At 44.3% G+C, this 17,636-nt stretch overlaps 1 protein-coding gene across 9 annotated transcripts in view; it reads left to right on the forward strand.

Annotated features, from left to right (window-relative positions):
• Nucleotides 1-10,394: 10,394 nt before the first annotated feature.
• Nucleotides 10,395-17,636, forward strand: part of ZNF185 (zinc finger protein 185 with LIM domain) — a 79,048-nt gene continuing 71,806 nt past the window's right edge. For 6 of the 9 annotated variants that reach the window (XM_035113827.2, XM_035113830.2, XM_035113829.2 and 3 more), the window contains exon 1: nt 10,395-10,689. The gene's annotated coding sequence lies outside the window, so the exon portion shown is untranslated. The remainder of the gene's footprint in view (nt 10,690-17,636) is intronic. The other 3 variants (XM_035113831.2, XM_035113832.2, XM_035113833.2) reach the window with 1 other exon arrangement.

Genomic DNA, 17,636 nt, shown 5'->3' on the forward strand with positions numbered 1-17,636 from the left:
CTCTTGCCAAGTTACATACAGTACTGCAGTTAAGCAGGACATTCCCACATTATATTAATAGGGGTTGCAGTCACAGGTTTATCTAGTTTGCTGGAACATTAATGGAGGTGTGAAATCCCACTACTTCATGCTGTCTTCACAGGGCAAGCCCGTACACCCCTTTGCAAATCAATGTACTCCTAAATTCTTAGATGAAAAAGTATCCCTTCAGATGCTTGCGGGCCACAGCTCTTCTTATCCTGACCCTGCCCATTAGCTACGCTGACTGTGGCTGATGAGAGCTGGAATCTAACATCTGGGGGGCCATAGGCTACATTCCTGGCCTTTAGTGCACAAGTGTTAACTAATGGAGTGTAGGAATGAGCAAGGTGTGGCCCTCCAGATGTTCCTGGACTCTACCTCCCATCACCTCCCAGCCTTCAGCATTGTTGGCTGGTGATGGGAGTTGGAGTCCCATATCAGCTGCAGGGCCAATGGTGGTTGTTGTTTAGTCGATTAATCGTGTCCGACTCTTCGTGACCCCATGGACCAGAGCACGCCAGGCACTCCTGTCATCCACTGCCTCCCACACTTTGGTTAGACTCATGTTCGTAGCTTCGAGAACACTGTCCAACCATCTCATCCTCTGTCGTCCCCTTCTCCTAGTTCCCTCAGTCTTTCCCAACATCAGGGTCTTTTCCAGGGAGTCTTCTCATGAGGTGGCCAAAGTATTGGAGCCTCAGCTTCAGGAGCTGTCCTTCCAGTGAGCACCCGGGGCTGGTTTTCTTCAGAATGGATAGGTTTGATCTTCTTGCAGCCCACGGGACTCTCAAGAGTCTCCTCCCGGTTACCCATTCCTGTTGCAGGGAATGGTGAACCTGGCTTTGTACTGCAGCAGCAGTGATAAGATTATTGTTGTTGTTTAGTCATGTCCGACTCTTCGTGACCCCATGGGTGATAAGATAAGTTTCCTTATTAGAGCGACCTCAATCCATTTCACCCAAAGCCTTTTGGCTTTAAGCCAGAATAGCCTCTTGTATCCAGAGTGCCCTCTTGTAGCCACAAGTGTTTCTGAAGTGCTCCTTTCTTTTTAACCAGGTTCATACCCTGAAGTCACACCTCCTGCGGCATACATTTCAAAGCACGTTGCTTCTCCTGAATAATCTAGGGAACTTCATTTTGTTAAGGGTTTGTAGGGACTGTAAATAAATAGGTTTTTTTTATAAAAAAATTTTTTTTTGAATGTTTAGGTTCAGAGAAGGGAGGGAAAAAATTGAATTCAGTTTGCATTTAAAAGACAAACCTACCACATTCTCCAAAACAGTACGTGAACTGAAACGCAGCAATCCTTTCAAAGTTCACCATATAGTTTCCCATGCCAAGTAACGTGTACAAAACTACATAAACTGGTGAAAATAGCATTTTAAAAAGCATTCTATTAGGGGAAGTGGTTTTGGAAAAAAAAGAAGTGTATATTAGGCAAACTTGTGTATACAAAATACATATTTGGAGAAATTTGCACTAAAACAGGTGAAATTGCATGAGGACTTAAAAAAGAATTCAAACTAATGTGGAGAATTGAACTTAAAGTTGGGGAAATGAGAAATGAAAAGAATCTGAAATTGATAGATCTGCCCATCCTTGATTATAATAAGCCTGAACAAGGAACTATAGAAGGGAGTAACTTCCCATTTGGAAAGCCAGAAAGGGGCCTAAGAAGTCCCTCCCCCCCCCCCCCCGATCCAGTTCTCTGTGGGCTAACAACACAGAAGACAAAATATTTGTCCACATTATTTAGCCCTGTAACAACAGAGCTGCCTTGTGTTTCATCAAAGTTATGGGTGATACCTGCTCTGCTGCTTAGGAGTTTGCCAGCCTTTGCCTGTGAATTTTGAGAGGATTCATGCCACCAGGAAGCTTCTGCAGTGTCATAGGCATAACTGAGGTGTGTGGAGAGCCCAGAAGCAAGAAAAGCACTGGTTATGCCTATGGGGGGGGGGCAGAATAAGCATTCCTGTAATGCAGATCTCAGAGATCAATGATGATGTGTCACATTTGGAAGTGGCTGTGCTAACATTGCAATGGGAGTGCCCAAAATTGTTGCAAAGCATCAGCAGTTATTGTTTTTAAGGCGCTTACCTAGGTAAAAGTTTGGAAGAAGCACCTGGATGGCCAAAAACGAATGAGTGTGTGGATGGTGTCAATGCATAAGAAAAAAAAAGATAATGTTGAGGCTGCAGTTCCTGTGAACACTTGTCCCCAAGTAGCCTCAAAGGGCAAAGTAGCTAATCACAGTAAACCTTGAGGTGATACTGCTTGGGTGATACTGAAGAATGAGAGAAGGGGGATTGCGGGACTTTATATTTAAGGAATTCCATTCAGTCTTTCCCCATGAGTCAGAGTTACAGCAAAGCTCTGTTGTGGCCACACCTGGGTGCAGAAAGGGCAGAGATGGGGCTTGGCCTTTGTTGTGGAAGAATGTGTAGTATCTTTCTCTGCAGGTGGAAATTGGCACAAAACCAGCATAATTGCTGCATCCTCCACGCCTTGACCTGTTGAGTCCTAGATCAGCCCAGCAGTTGCTTGTTTCAGTGTGTTTGTGTTGCTACCCAATACCCATTGTTTTATTTATTTGTTTATTTCATAAAATTTATATACCTCTTGATTGTTAGAAAATAAAAGCAAATAACTGTTTACAAAAAGAATACAGCAACAAAGTATTGGTAAAAACAATTAAAATGTTCAGAACAATTAAAACCAGCAACAAACTAAAAACACATCAGCATTCCAAATATCTGGGTATTGTTGTTTAGTCATTTAGTCGTGTCCGACTCTTCGTGACCCCATGGACCATAGCACGCCAGGCACTCCTGTCTTGCACTGCCTCCCGCAGTTTGGTCAAACTCATGTTCGTAGCTTCGAGAACACTGTCCAACCATCTCGTCCTCTGTCGTCCCCGTCTCCTAGTGCCCTCAATCTTTCCCAACATCAGGGTCTTTTCCAAGGATTCTTCTCTTCTCATGAGGTGGCCAAAGTATTGGAGCCTCAGCTTCACGATCTGTCCTTCCAGTGAGCATTCAGGGCTGATTTCCTTCAGAATGGATAGGTTTGATCTTCTTGCAGCCCATGGGACTCTCAAGAGTCTCCTCCAGCACCATAATTCAAAAGCATCAATTCTTCGGCGATCAGCCTTCTTTATGGTCCAGCTCTCACTTCCATACATCACTACTGGGTAGGCTTGCTTTAAAAAAAAGAGTGCAGTGAAGGCACCTGCCTGATATCAATAGGCAAGGAGTTCCAAAGTGTAGGTGCTACCACACTAAAATATCACTTTCATACTAGTGTGGAATGGGTATTATGATAGCTATGTTACCTTCAGTGTCAGTGGGAATCACAGGTGGGGACAATGCTGTTGAGTTCATGTCCTGCTTGAGAGCTTCACAAAGGTAATCTGGTTGGAGGGATGTGTATGGCGCTGTGGTCTAGACCACTGAGCCTCTTGGGCTAATAATTATTTATTTATTTATTTATTTATACCCCGCCCATCTGGCCAGGTTCCCCCAGCCACTCTGGGTGGCTTCCAACAAAATATTAAAATACAGAAATCCATCAAACATTAAAAGTTTCCCTAAACAGGGCTGCCTTGAGATGCCTTCTAAAGGTCTGGTAATTGTTGTTCTCTTTGACCTCTGGTGGGAGGGCATTCCACAGGGTGGGTGCCACTACCAATAAGGCTCTCTGCCTGGTTCCCTGTCACTTGGCTTCTTGTAGCGAGGGAACCGCCAGAAGGCGCTGGACCTCAGTGTCCGGGCAGAACGATGGGGGAGGAGACGCTCCTTCAGGTATACTGGACCGAGGCCATTTAGGGCTTTAAAGGTCAGCACCAACACTTTGAATTGTGCTTGGAAACATACTGGGAACCAATGTAGGTCTTTCAGGACCGGTGTTATGTGGTCTCGACAGCCGCTCCCAGTCACCAGTCCAGCTGCCTCATTCTGGGTTAGTTGTAGTTTCCGGGTCACCTTCAAAGGTAGCCCCACGTAGAGCGCATTGCAGTAGTCCAAGCGAGAGATAACTAGAGCATGAACCACTGGCGAGACAGTCCGTGGGCAGGTAGGGTCTCAGCCTGCGTACCAGATGGAGCTGATAGACAGCTGCCCTGGACACAGAATTGACCTGCACCTCCATGGACAGCTGTGAGTCCAAAATGACTCCCAGGCTGTGCACCTGGTCCTTCAGGGGCACAGTTACCCCATTCAGGACCAGGGAATCCTCCACACCTGCCCATCTCCTGTCCCCCACAAACAGTACTTCTGTCTTGTCGGGATTCAATCTCAATCTGTTAGCCGCCATCAATCCTCCAACCGCCTCCAGGCACTCACATAGGACCTTCACTGGTTCTGATTTGAAAGAGAGGTAGAGCTGGGTATCATCCGCATTACTGATGAACACCCAGCCCAAACCCCCTGATGGCTTGCCAATCAGAAGGTTGGTGGTTCGAATCCCCGTGACGGGGTAAGCTCCCGTTGGTATGTCCCCACTCCTGCCAACCTAGCAGTTCAAAAGTACACCAGTGCAAGTAGATCAATAGGTACTGCTGTGGTGGGGAGGTAAACGCCGTTTCTGTGCACTCTGGCACTCATCAGAGTGTCCTTATCGCACCAGAAGCGGTTTAGTCATGCTGGCCACATGACCTGGAAAGCTGTCCTTGGACAAACGCCAGCTCCCTCGGACTGAAAGAGAGATGAACACTGCAAGCCCATAGTCGCCTTAACTGTCCAGGGGTCATTTTTAAAAATCTGGTTGGACACCGAGAGCAAGATACTTGTCTAAATGGGTCACTGGTCTTATTCAGCAGGGCTCTTCTTATTTTCTCTGGGCAGCTTAAAAGTACATTTAAAAACAATATATGGTGTCAAGGGAGTGGGAAGCAGCATGAAAACAATTCCGTCTAGTATAAGAAGAAAAACCATTAATAGATCAACAACTCACCAATGGAAGTACAGTGGTACCTCTACTTACAAATAACTCTACTTACGAACGTTTCTACTTACGAACGGAGCTCCGTCCGCCATCTTGGATGCGGTTTAGATAGGATTTTTTCTACTTACGAATTTTTAGATAGGGTTGCTTCGACTTACGAATTTTTTCTCCCAATGCATTCCTATGGGATTCGACTTACAATTTTTTTTTCTACTTACGAATGTGCGTCCGCATTAAATTCGTAAGTAGAGGTACCACTGTAGTAGGGGATAGAGTAATACATGGCAAACCCACACGGAACGTTAGTGTTTGTCCACACAATGCACTCCAGCACATCTACAGATAGGTGACATGCAATTTTATAAGGAATAAGGAATAATTTATTGGCCAAGTACCAACACACTTGGAATTTTGCTTTGACTACATTGCAATGTACCTTATACAACGTAACTTATACAAACACTATTCCACTCACAATCCAATAACACAGCAAAGGAACCCCACCCATAACTGGCCTCCCCTTCCGCTACACAACTATGAATTTAACAATTTGATGGCACGAGAGAAAAAACTCTTCCTGTGCCTAGCCGTTTTAGACCTATAGCGACATCCGGATGGAAGTAAATCAAACAGATGATGACCAGGATGCAAAGGATCTGCAACAATTCCCTCTGCTCTCTTCCTAGCTCGGACAGCATAAAGTGTCTCTATTGAAGGCAAACTAACACCAATTACCCTTTCTGCAATTCTTACTGCTCGTTGGAGCCTTTTCTTGTCCATCTTAGAAGCTCTGTCATACCAGGAAGTAACAGAATTACAAAGAACAGTTTCAATGGTACCTCTGTAAAATTGGATCAACACTTGCTGGGGCAAATTAAATTTTCTTAGTTGATGCAAGAAATACAACCTCTGGTGGGCCTTTTTAATAATACTATTGATGTTGCCTGACCAATTTACTACTACAACCATGTTACCAAGGATGGAAAGTGGCTGCAAGGTGGAAGAATTGGATCCCCCCCCAAATTCTGCATTTTTGCAGACTGGAAAAATCCAAATTAAATGGGGGGGGGGGGACACAGGGTGCCATTTTGTTGAAGATGTCCTGTGGTTGACGGACCTTTCAGATTTATGAGTATTACTGCTGTTATTACCTGCCTTTAACCAGCAGGTTCCAGGGTGGGTTGCAACAATTCAAAACTTAGTATTAAAACCATTAAAATGAATAGCAACCACAGGAATAAGTTGGGTCATGAAAACACAAATCTTAGGTGTTGGGCCAGTACTTTTGTGAAATCTGGGGCAATGCTAATAAATAGCAGACATTTCCTGTGCTTTCTTTAGATTGATGGATATGTTTGTTTTGTTTTGCTTTGCCCACTGGCCACAACAACATCAAAATAACCGCTTACAATACTGCTGAAGACTATTTGCAAAATTAAAAGCATGCAACTTTTGAAGCAGCAACAAGTTTAATATTCAATCCAAATGAGACATTTAAACCATTTGCACAATCCTAACCATTTGCACAATCCTAACAAGGCATATGCTAAAGCTGTCAAAGAGATTATTGCACAACGGTGTTAGAAGGCAGATGAAAGTTGAAGATTCAAGATAGTGAAATGGACTGGGGTCATTTTAATGGCTTTGAAGCTTGCAGGACAGTTGTTGAACCAACCTTTGTAGCTGCTGGAGTCAAGAAGCTTGTTCTAGAACAACTGCATTTGTGTAAAAAAGAAACCATTCTGTTGTGTCCCATTTCTGGATATTTCATGGTGGCGTTAGAAGCTCCAGAATGCTATCTCCAAATTAGTTGGCTGTGCAATGGAATGGCAGGTGGAATCAGTTACGATGTACAAAGTGACATACAACCCCAAGGCTTTGTGGGAATGGTGAAAGCTACTCCACTTTCCTACAAGCATCTCTACAGTAAAGAGTAAATAGACACAAATTTGACACCAGAAATGGCATCTCTCTGTGTGTGAGTGAGCGTGTGGCGGTGTCATGTCTGTGGGGATATTTTAACTTCCCAGGATACTAACTCATCTTACAAGTGGCCACTCTGGAACCAAAGCAATTTCAGAGGAAGACTGTAACATGAACCCAGGACAAAAGGATCGTTTATCACACTTACAAGCATTATTTGGCTTACTGATGCCAGGTTTTCTGTATTATTAACATTTTTGTGAATTGCCACTGTTGATAATAGTGTACTTCTCGTCACCTGTCCCTTTTTTTTTTGTATCTCACTTCCTTCTGCCTTCACTGTTTAAAATCACCCCTCCATTAGGATAATGCTTTGTGCATCTGATGCATGGAACTGTAGCTGACAAAGGCATATGCCATAATACATGTTAGTCTTTAAGGTTCCATGAGACTCTTCTTGTTTTCACCAAAATTGAATGCATTTTGGATTGATTGTCAGCCTTAGCAAGAGGGCTGCCTGCTACCTGCCACTCACACTTAAGGAGGAGAGACGCTCTGTGGAGCAAGACTCATGAAAAACCTGTTTGATTTCCTTTCATCAAATGGGTGGTTTGACTTCCACACCCTTCTTCTTGACTTTCAGCATCATTCACCCTGTTTGGGGAAAGAGAAGGGTGAAGGAAAGCAGCCTCTTGCCTTCTGCCTGGTGGGAGATTGACGGTTACTGAAAACAGTGGGGAATCCAATTAAGTTCTGAGGCTCTTAAATATAGAGCTGTTGGAAAGAGATTAGGCTTTTGCCTGATGTTATACTTGGCTTGTGAAATTTGGTGCCACAGTGGTTCACTGAGAGGTCAAATAATCATTATTGGGCTCATCAGTCTCATTTAGAGAGCTTGAGGATTTATAACCAAAGCACAAGTGTTAGCAAATCAAAACACAAGAATGAAACACACACACCACACACACTTGAACATGCAGAGCAAACTGCACAAATCAGAAAAGAATATGCATCTCTGCAGATGCACTATGCAGAGATGCATAGTGCAAATCATGTCTACCAAACTGTTGGCTCCTTAAGTCACATGGAGCCCAATACCCATGTCATTGCCAATGGCCAGATGATGGACAGCTCACCTGCTTTGTCCAGTTCTAGGAAGGCAGCCAAATGAAAAGTGGATTGTCTCTAGTAGGCTTCTATGCATGTCTAATGAACTTGGCATGCCATAAATTGGCACTTGGATTTGTGGAGGGGGGAGTCAAGAGGTTGCTTTGGTTTTTCTTGTTATACATGAGCTTCAAGTTTTCTCAAACCCTTAATGACACCATGCTTTATTTATGAAAGTGTTTATATCCCGCCCTCTCACAAAACACCAGGGCAGGGTATAGCAACCTAAAAATAAAAACCTTGAAAAGCAGTACAGAAGGATCTGTTGGCATAAAAAGTCTTCGAGATACGCCTGAAAGCTAAAAGTGAGAATGACTGCCCAATCGTTGCTGGAAGAGTGTTTGAGCACAGGGCTAGCAACACTTTTAGTAGTAGCAGTTGGTGCAGCTGTTGCTGTAGTTGTTACTTGATTTATGAACTGTTTCTAATGAGGCGCCTCAAAAAAAATTAAAATACAATTAAAACATGTGTAAAATAATTACATAGACAAAACAGCTGCAGATATATATTTTTAAAAAAACCCAGTTACATAGAAAACCATTTAAAAATGACAGCAATTGCATATTTTAAATCGACTTCACCGTAGTAGGCTAACATTCTGGATCTTCCTTGTGAACAGAAAAATGAAGCGGGGAGAGAAAATGAACATTAAGAATCAGCTGTTAATGTTTTCCTTAGTTTCTCATTTTTACATTCTTTAGAAAACCACATTTTTGCACCTCTTTGTGGACTTTTAAAATCCAACTTGAAAATCCATACTTACACTTTGTGTGCACACTTTATCCTAATAAATTCTTTTCTTTTCTTTTCTTTTGTGTGCACATTTTGGTTGGGTGAACAGCGTCACAAAATTTGTAGAAGTGCAAATTTCAAAGGCTAGCCATGTTTCAGTTTGCATATTGGTCCGGGAAGTGTGAATTAGGTTTGCATTAAAATGCAAACTGAAAGAGTTTGTCCCTCATCCCTATCTGGTCTGTAGCTCAGTGGTTAAGCATCTGTTTTGCATGCAGAAGGTTCCAAGTTCTAATCCTGGCCTCTCTAGGTAGGACTGAGAGAGAAGCCTGCCTGAAATCCTGAGGAGTTGCTGCCAGTCAGTGTGGACAATATTGAGCTAAATGGGCTAATGGTCTGAGTTGGTATAAGACAGCTTTCTATGTTCATATGTCTTTCAGGAAAGGTCTATAGCTCAGTGGCAGAGTATCTACTTTGCTTGCAGAAGGTCTCAAGTTCAATCTCCTGTATCTATACGGGAGGAGAGATACCCTGCCTGAAACCCTGGAGAGTTGTTGCCAGTTTGTGTTGACAATAATGGGCTAGGTGGACCAAATGGTCTGAACAAAGCAGGAGGTAGCTTCCTATGTTCCCAAGTTCCTACAGAAATAAGTTCCCTAAAATATAAAAATGCAACAACAACAACAACAACAACAACAACAACAACAACAACAAAAGTAGCAAAATAAAACAGCTAATTTCTCAATAGCCTAGTCCAGCCTTTCTCAACCGCTGTTCCGCGGCACACTAGTGTGCCGCGAGACGCTGGCTGGTGTGCCGCGACGTGCGGCAACTAGAAGGGCGATTTGCATTGTCACGTGCCTGGCGGCCGCCAATAAACAGCACTAACCCGCAGGAAAGCAATATTTCTCCTCCTCTTTCCCAAAGCTCAGTGCAAACGAGCCTGGCGGCCGCCAATACTCAACCCTGCCCCGCCGGAAAGCAATATTTCTCCTCCTCTTTCCCAAAGCTCAGTGCAAACGAGCCTGGCGGCCGCCAATACACAACACTAACCCGCCGGAAAGCAATATTTGGCAAGTGTTTCTTACAGTCATAATTATAATATAGGGCGGCACAGAGTTAAATTTTTTAACTTTTTTAATGGTGGTGTGCCTCGTGATTTTTTTCACGGAACAAGTGTGCCGTGGCCCAAAAAAGGTTGAGAAACACTGGCCCAGTCTATGAACATTTTATTAACTTTTTGTTGTGGGGATTATTGTGAGAGCCATCTGTCCGTCCCTTGATGGGTGCTTTAGGTTGGAGACCTTGGTTAACAGCAGCTGAATAATTGTACAGAACGGGAAGGGGAATTGATTCACAAGGTGGCTGTTTGTGAACCCTCCTTGAGCGCCAAACCTTACTCCCCATACAGAATTTGGCAAAAGCAAAAGGGAAAGAAAAAAAAAAGCTACCGTGACTTGGTTTCCAATTCTCCTTGTCAGCCTAGGGTGTCTCTAGCGACAGAGGGCAGAGAATGTAAGGAATGTACTAGGGAGAGGCACCTCTTTGCCAAAGTGCGGGGGGGGGGGGGGGAGAGAGAGAGAGAGAGAGAGAGAGAGAGAGAGAGAGAGAGAAGGAGGGGAAGATTTTCTGCTGTGGAAAGAGAAACCTGTTTGATCCCCTGAAGGGCAAAAAACACACACCCACATTGTCATCTCCCTCCCATAACAAGGCTGGGCCTTTTTTTTTTTGGCAAGGGCAGCCTTAGCTGTCTGGGACGCATTCTGGCTTGCCCACACCTCCGCCGCTGAGCGCATTAGGACTAGCAGGGAGAGCACTGCTCCAGCCACAGCTGTGAGGGCGGGAGTACTGTTAAATGCTCGAGGACACCTTTGGAGAAGGGACCCACTGCTGTTGAGGTTACGAGTAAGTACCACCTTTTTGGTTTGAAAGATGAGCGAGTTTCCTCTCTTGCCCTTCTTCCCCTGCTCTTTCCCTCCCTTCCCTTGATTTTCCTTTCTTTGAGGTGGGAGGACTGTTTCCCACCAGGGATCAACAGGTTGTGGAAAGCAAATTCCCCAATGTGCCACCTGTTGAGAATTCCTGCCCTCATGGTCGCTTCCAAATTTACGATTCTATGAGCTGGCCTGGCTTTGAACAGTTATCTGGGCTCTGCATACTATATATTTAAAGCACATCGCTTTCCTTCAAAGAACCCTGGGAACTGTAGTTTGTTAAGGGTCCGGTGAATTGTAGCCCTAAGAAGTGTAAACCACTGTTGCCAGGATTCTTTGGGAGGAAACAGTGTGCTTTACATGTACACCATACATGTAAAGCACATCACTCCCCCCCCCCAAAAAATATCCTGGCAACTTATTTCATTTTTACCCCACATTTTCCTCCAAGCAGCTCAAGGTGACGTACAAAGTCATCAGATTTTATGCTCACGACAACCCTGTGAGGTAGGCCAGATGGAGAAGTAGCATTTGTCCCAAGATCACCCAGTGGATTTGAACCTGACCCTAAACCAGCACTCTAACCACTATGCCACACTATGCTCTCTATAAGTCCAGCTTGGCAGCTGCTAGCATGGTCCATTGCTTTGTTGTAACAATTGCCGCTTCCTCCCCTCTCCCCACCCCCACCCCAGCAGATTTCCTGAAATGTTAGCTTTATATTTTCCTCCAGTATGCAGATGCAGTGATGTGAAATGTTGCTGCGGTTCTTATTTCTTATGCAAATCTCTTCCTTGGTGCTCATTGCTATTTCTACTAATCTTTACAACAGCCCTGTAAGGTAGGCAAGTCCTGGAGAGGAGGTGGCATTTGAGCCAAGAACACTGCAGCACTTTCTCTTAATTACAACACTTGCTGTATTATATATACTGTGAACGTCTGTCTGCCATACAGCTGTTAGCATCATCAGTACAAAAAGTTGCTTAACTGGGGAAGTGGGAGAAGGATTTGGCATCATTTTGCCGAGGGGTCCTCTGCCCTCCACCTTGCTGGAAGCACACAACAGGGACAGGAAATGATAGAATTATGGAGCTCGAAGCAGGAGTGCCTAGTTGGCCCCAAACTGTGGGTGCCCAGGGCCGTGAGTGCCATGCACCTTGCATGACCCTGGCGCCAGAATTTGTGGGTGCCCAACCCCTCATGGGGAATTTTGTGGATGCTAGAGAACCATGTATGTTACCCTAAGCACCTATGGCTCCAAGGAACCTTGGCAGATGCTCTATGAATATCTTTGGGTTAAAGGTAAAGGTAAAGGGACCCCTGACCATTAGGTCCAGTCGTGACTGACTCTGGAGTTGCGGCGCTCATCTCGCGTTATTGGCCGAGGGAGCCAGCGTACAGCTTCCAGGTCATGTGGCCAGCATGACAAAGCCGCTTCTGGCGAACCAGAGCAGCACACGGAAATGCCATTTATCTTCCCGCTGGAGCGGTACCTATTTATCTACTTGCACTTTGACGTGCTTTCAAACTGCTAGGTTGGCAGGAGCTGGGACCGAGCAGCGGGAGCTCACCCCGTCACGGGGATTTGAACCGCCAACCTTCTGATCAGCAAGCCCTAGGCTCTGTGATTTAACCCACAGCGCCACCCGCGTCCCTAACTTTGTGTTAGGGGCTCCCAAATAGACACTGGACATTATCATCAGTAACCCCATGAAGAGAATGCTGATTTTAAGAGATCTGCAATAATGGGGAGGTCAGGTGTTTTCTGCTTTTTAGAGGCACCCCTCGTTTGTTAATGTCCCACATTCATTTTTCATTATTTCTTTGCAGGCCTCCAGTGCCTTTTAACAAATGCAAAGCAGGCAGAAATTCAACTGGTGAAGTTCACCCAACATTTATCTGTGGCATTTTTTAACCCTCCTGCAAGGTGCTTAGGGTAGCATACATGGTTCTCTCAAACCTATTCTATGTTCACAACATTCCTGTGTGGTTGGAGAAACACAGTGTGACTACTCCATGGTAATTCGGTGAGCTTTATGGCGAAGTACCGATTTGTGTCTGCATCTCCTATTATGCAATATGGCCTTCTCAGTATGTGGGTGCAGTGAGGGGGAACTTCCTCTGTGGGATTTCTGCCTGCTGTGCCAGGGTTAAATCCTTGCCAGAAAAAAAAAATGGTGACAAGCCTGGTTCTCCAGCTCAGAGTTTTCACTTGTGTATTTAAACATCTTTTAAGTTCTTTTTCAAGGTAGATATATTCCTATGGCAGCTTACAATGCACAATTCTAATTATACAATTCATAACTGTACAATGTTGTAGAAGTTAGGCGAACAGGCACCAGTTGGCTGCAGTTTAAGAAGTGCTTCTGCCTTCCTGGTGGTTCTTCCATCGAATTTTTGTTGAGAATCTGTCACAATAAGAAAGAAGGAAATGTCTGAGTAAGGGAGGAGCTGATAGAATGGGCAGTGCTGAAGAGTTCCTCCCTCAGCCTCAATTTTCCACCTGATCACAAATCCTGTTATCTTCCCGTCCTCACACCCAGGCCTCTAACTGTCACAATTGCAAACAACACAGATGCTGTTGTGAAAGCATCATAATAACAGGCCTTGTCCACATCCACGTTTACCTTGTGTTTGCAGCTGTTTGTATCCCCAATTTAATTTGCAGCATTATCTTTCAGCAATACCAATCTCCATGTTTTCCTTCTGTATCCCACTTGGTTCACAGATTATTTGTTTCAATAGTTTTGGGTTGGTGGGCAATAAATGACCACTTTCTGCTACTGCCTTTTCAATTCCCACTACTTCCTCAATACTTCCATTTCTTTACCAGCTGTACTCAGGAAATCTCCACCCCCTTTCGATCCCTCAGATATGCACAAAACTGGGAAACTGCATGCACAAGCAATATTACAATTGCATATCTGTGTGCTTTGGCCACTTCTCATGCAGGGTTTTTTTTTTTTTTAAAAAAGAATATGCACAACTATCAGCACACATGCCCAGTTAATGCTATGATCATAAAATCAACAAATTAGAATGTGGGGAACAAACACAAAAGGGAATGGCTACTCATATAAACAGGAATGACTGAAGTGGCTCCTCATATACAATTTCAAATGCACACAGGTGTGGACTACTCCAGTCTACTCCGCATGAGGAAAAGTGGAGAAATAGCTGAATAACGCTCAAATGTAGAAAAACCCATATATGCACCAAGGAGTGAGGAAGTGGCTTCTTTTATAGCACCCTCTGCATTCCATCAGAAAACCCCTACTTTTCTCTCTCCAAAAATTAAAAAGCCACAGATTCTCCAGCCCTAATCTAGTCCACTATCATTTGTGCTCCCAAAAGTAAAACTTGCTGATATAGATGGTGTTCCCAAGCCAGGGCTTTCTATGTTTTCTGTCTGACTGCCTCATTTGGTAAAGGTAAAGGTAAAGGGACCCCTGACCATTAGGTCCATTAGGTCCAGTCGTGGACGACTCTGAGGTTGTGGTGCTCATCTCGTGTTATTGGCCGAGGGAGCCGGCGTACAGTTTCTGGGTCATGTGGCCAGCATGACTAAGCCGCTTCTGGCGAACCAGAGCAGCACACGGAAACAGTTTAATGGCTGTGGTTTAACCCACAGTGCCACCCGTGTCGCCTCTTTTGGTACTGAATGCCAAATTCAATATACTGTAATTAAGAATCCATCAGCTTCCTTTCTTTACTTATATATCTCTATCTATCTATCTATCTATATCTATCTATCTATCATCTATCTATCTATCTCACCACCTTTATTCCATCATAGTACACATGGAGTAAACACAGAGTAAACATATATTAGTAATAAATAGAGGCAGTAAACATAGAGGTGCCCAGGTAGCCTCTCCTGCACACACCAACCAACTCCAGACATGCTTAGCTTCAATGAGGGCATTGTGTCATGTGTCCAAATGTAGGGCAATCTTGGAAGTGTGTGAGTGTGTGTACTTTGGCATTTCTGAAACCAGGGTCAGGGAGGAGCAGAATATGATTTCCAGTCATTTGCAAGTAGACTCTTGGTGCCTTGTGCCACCCTCCCCTGCTCTTTCTCCTAATTGTAGGTGGGGAATAATCTCATGCACAAGAAACAAGAAATATGCAAAGATAGTTCATCTGTACAATATATGCAGGTTAAAGAAGTGGGTTGCCTTATCAGAATAAATGAATTGATAAGTGTATGACAGGAGCTGGAGCGGCTCTGGCAAATAAAACTTTCAGATCTGTGATGCTGCTTTATGCTTTGTCATACCTGATGCTCCATTTTAGTCCAAGGGCTCATCAGCCCCAGGTAGCACAGATAATGGCCAGGGATGATGGTGGGAACGGGAGTCCAACATCTGGAGATCCACAGGTTCTCAACCTCTTATGTAGATCAATGTCAGACATGCTCTGGATGCTGTTGATTCTGTAGAGGCTCAGGCAGGGGGGAGTCTTTCCCAGTTCTCTGCTGAGATGCTTTTAATTCCTGGGGACTGAACCTTCTGCATGCAAAGTTGTGTGATGTATTCCACCACTCAGCTATCGTTTTCCCCATTTGCTGCAACCCACTCTCTTATGGGCTTATATGAAACAGTCTTCTATTAACTCTGGCTCTTTGCTTCCTCTCTTGACACTGTCCGTGGTGTGTGTGTGACTTTCTCAGCCATGGGTCATCCTTTTCTGGATATCCCAAGGTTGGCGCATGGGGCTCCTCCAGCATGCAAAGTTACACATCGTCACCAAAGAGGATAATACTGATTTGCAACACTCCCCTCCAAAATGTCCTAATGTATACATATGGATACAGATTTAGAAATAACTTATTTAATATGAGTACCGGTAGAACTAAAATGCATCTCATTATGGTGGGAGACATGAATGTGACCATATGAACTTCTGAGAACATAAGGAAAGTTCTGCTGGATCAGGCCAATGGTCCATTTATTGCAGGAACTTGTTCCTGCAGTGGCAACCAGAAGCTTGTGGGAAACATGCAAGCACTCTCTGGTAACTGGTATTCAAAGATATTAGCCTAGAACATAGGAAGTGGCCATATATGGAGCCAGATCATTGGTCCATCTCACTCTGTATTGTCAGTACAAACTGGCAGCTCCTCTCTTTGGTTTCATATGCTGGTCTCTACTAGTCCTACCTGGAGATGCCAGAGATTAAACCTAGGACCTTCTGTAGGCAAAGCATGCGCTCTACCCTTGAGCTGTGGCACTTTCCTTGTGGCCTGTGTGCCTTCTTAGTCTACTCTCTAGCTACCAACTGTGGATGGGAAACTTCAAGGCCTCTGCAGGTTTTCTTTCTTGCAGCTCTTGGACTGCAGAGCCCTTAGTTAGAGGATGCTTTCAAACCAAGGACTATCATCTGTGCAGCAGGACACTTGGCCGTCTTAATGCAAAGCAGATGCTCAGCTACCGAGTTAATAGGCCCTCATCTAGTTGTGCATGGGGGGGGGGTTGCTTTTCATTGAGCAATAGCTTCTCTGAAGTGAATCTAGTAAGCTGCCTTCTGTTCTGTTTATTACAAACCAAAAACTGATTGGCAGCTGATCTCCAGCATTTCAGACATGAGACTTCCCCTGGAGATGCTAGGGATTGGACCTAGTCTTCATTGCTCTATGCAAGCTCTTTCCCAGTGACACATACAAACACCTCCCAATGCTTCTTCTATTTCTGTAATTGGGATGGAAGGCTGAGTCTAGCGTGGGTAGCACTCCTAATTGCTGTTCCTGCTAATGCTGAACCGAGTTTATGCCTTATTGATTTGATCAGATATGTGCATAAAATTGTGGGGTATGAATCATTTGTTTTGCTACCAGAGAACTTTGATTTATTAACCAGTTGGTTTATTATTATTCCACTTTCCTTATAGCCCAAACCCATCAACTGTCAGGGCAAGGCTGTATGTACATTGCTGCTTACTCCAGCTCCAGCACACTCCCACCACTGGTGATTGAAGCGGAGCACACACGACAATAGCCACATTCATAGGTATCCTGTAGCTTCTTGAGAAATCCCCGTTTGAAGTGCTTTCCTTCAAACCATCTTCTGTCTGATTTGAGAACAGAAGCGAGGTTGCGTACGTTTCAGGCAGCTGTTGTGCATAGGTAGAGGACAGAATTTGGCATGGGAAAACAATTCAGAAGCACATTAGATAAAGACATCCCTGCTGCCTCTCTGGTCTGCACAGCAGTGTAAGAATACGAACCGCAATACAAGGTTTGTGTGTGCGTGTGTTGACCTTACTACCATTGGCTCAGATGGCTTTTAATGAAGAGATTATTATGTAAGGTCACCAGAAATGTAATATGGATGATTGGCTTCCCAAATTGACCAGACGAAATCTCAGGCAGTTGTACATATTATAAAACAGATTTATTAAAACATTTATTGCAATAAATGGTGGCAGTGAGAATGAGTTTCTCATTCTGCCCAACCCATGGGCATACACAGAGTGCTTTTATACCTTTTTGACAGAGTGAAGATCAGCCTTTCTGCAGTACTTCATCAACCAATCAAGAGAGAGCACCCCAAGATGCAAAGTCATTTACCTAACTCCACTAAGTGGCGTTATGTACCTGGTACTTTCATACACGTGTAACTGCGGTTTTGTGGCAGGGCTACATCCTCTGACAGTGGGTTGAAACAGGCCCTGTCTAGTTTGCTAGAATTTCTCAGAAGTGCTGTGTGTGGTTAGATCTTTGCATTAGATGTGCAAACATGCTGTGCCTGTGTGCAAAGTGCTGTCTGGATTACTTTCTATCAGAGGCAGAGAGATTTAGAAAATGGAGTTCCTCTTGCTTTTAGGGCCTGCATGGCCTGACCAGGATTATTCTGGCCCTGGTCATTGCCACCCTATATTCCCTCCTCTTCAATATGGAGATGAAGAACAGGTGTGTTT

The sequence above is a fragment of the Zootoca vivipara genome, chromosome Z (assembly GCF_963506605.1).
Source record: "Zootoca vivipara chromosome Z, rZooViv1.1, whole genome shotgun sequence".
Taxonomy (NCBI): domain Eukaryota; kingdom Metazoa; phylum Chordata; class Lepidosauria; order Squamata; family Lacertidae; genus Zootoca; species Zootoca vivipara.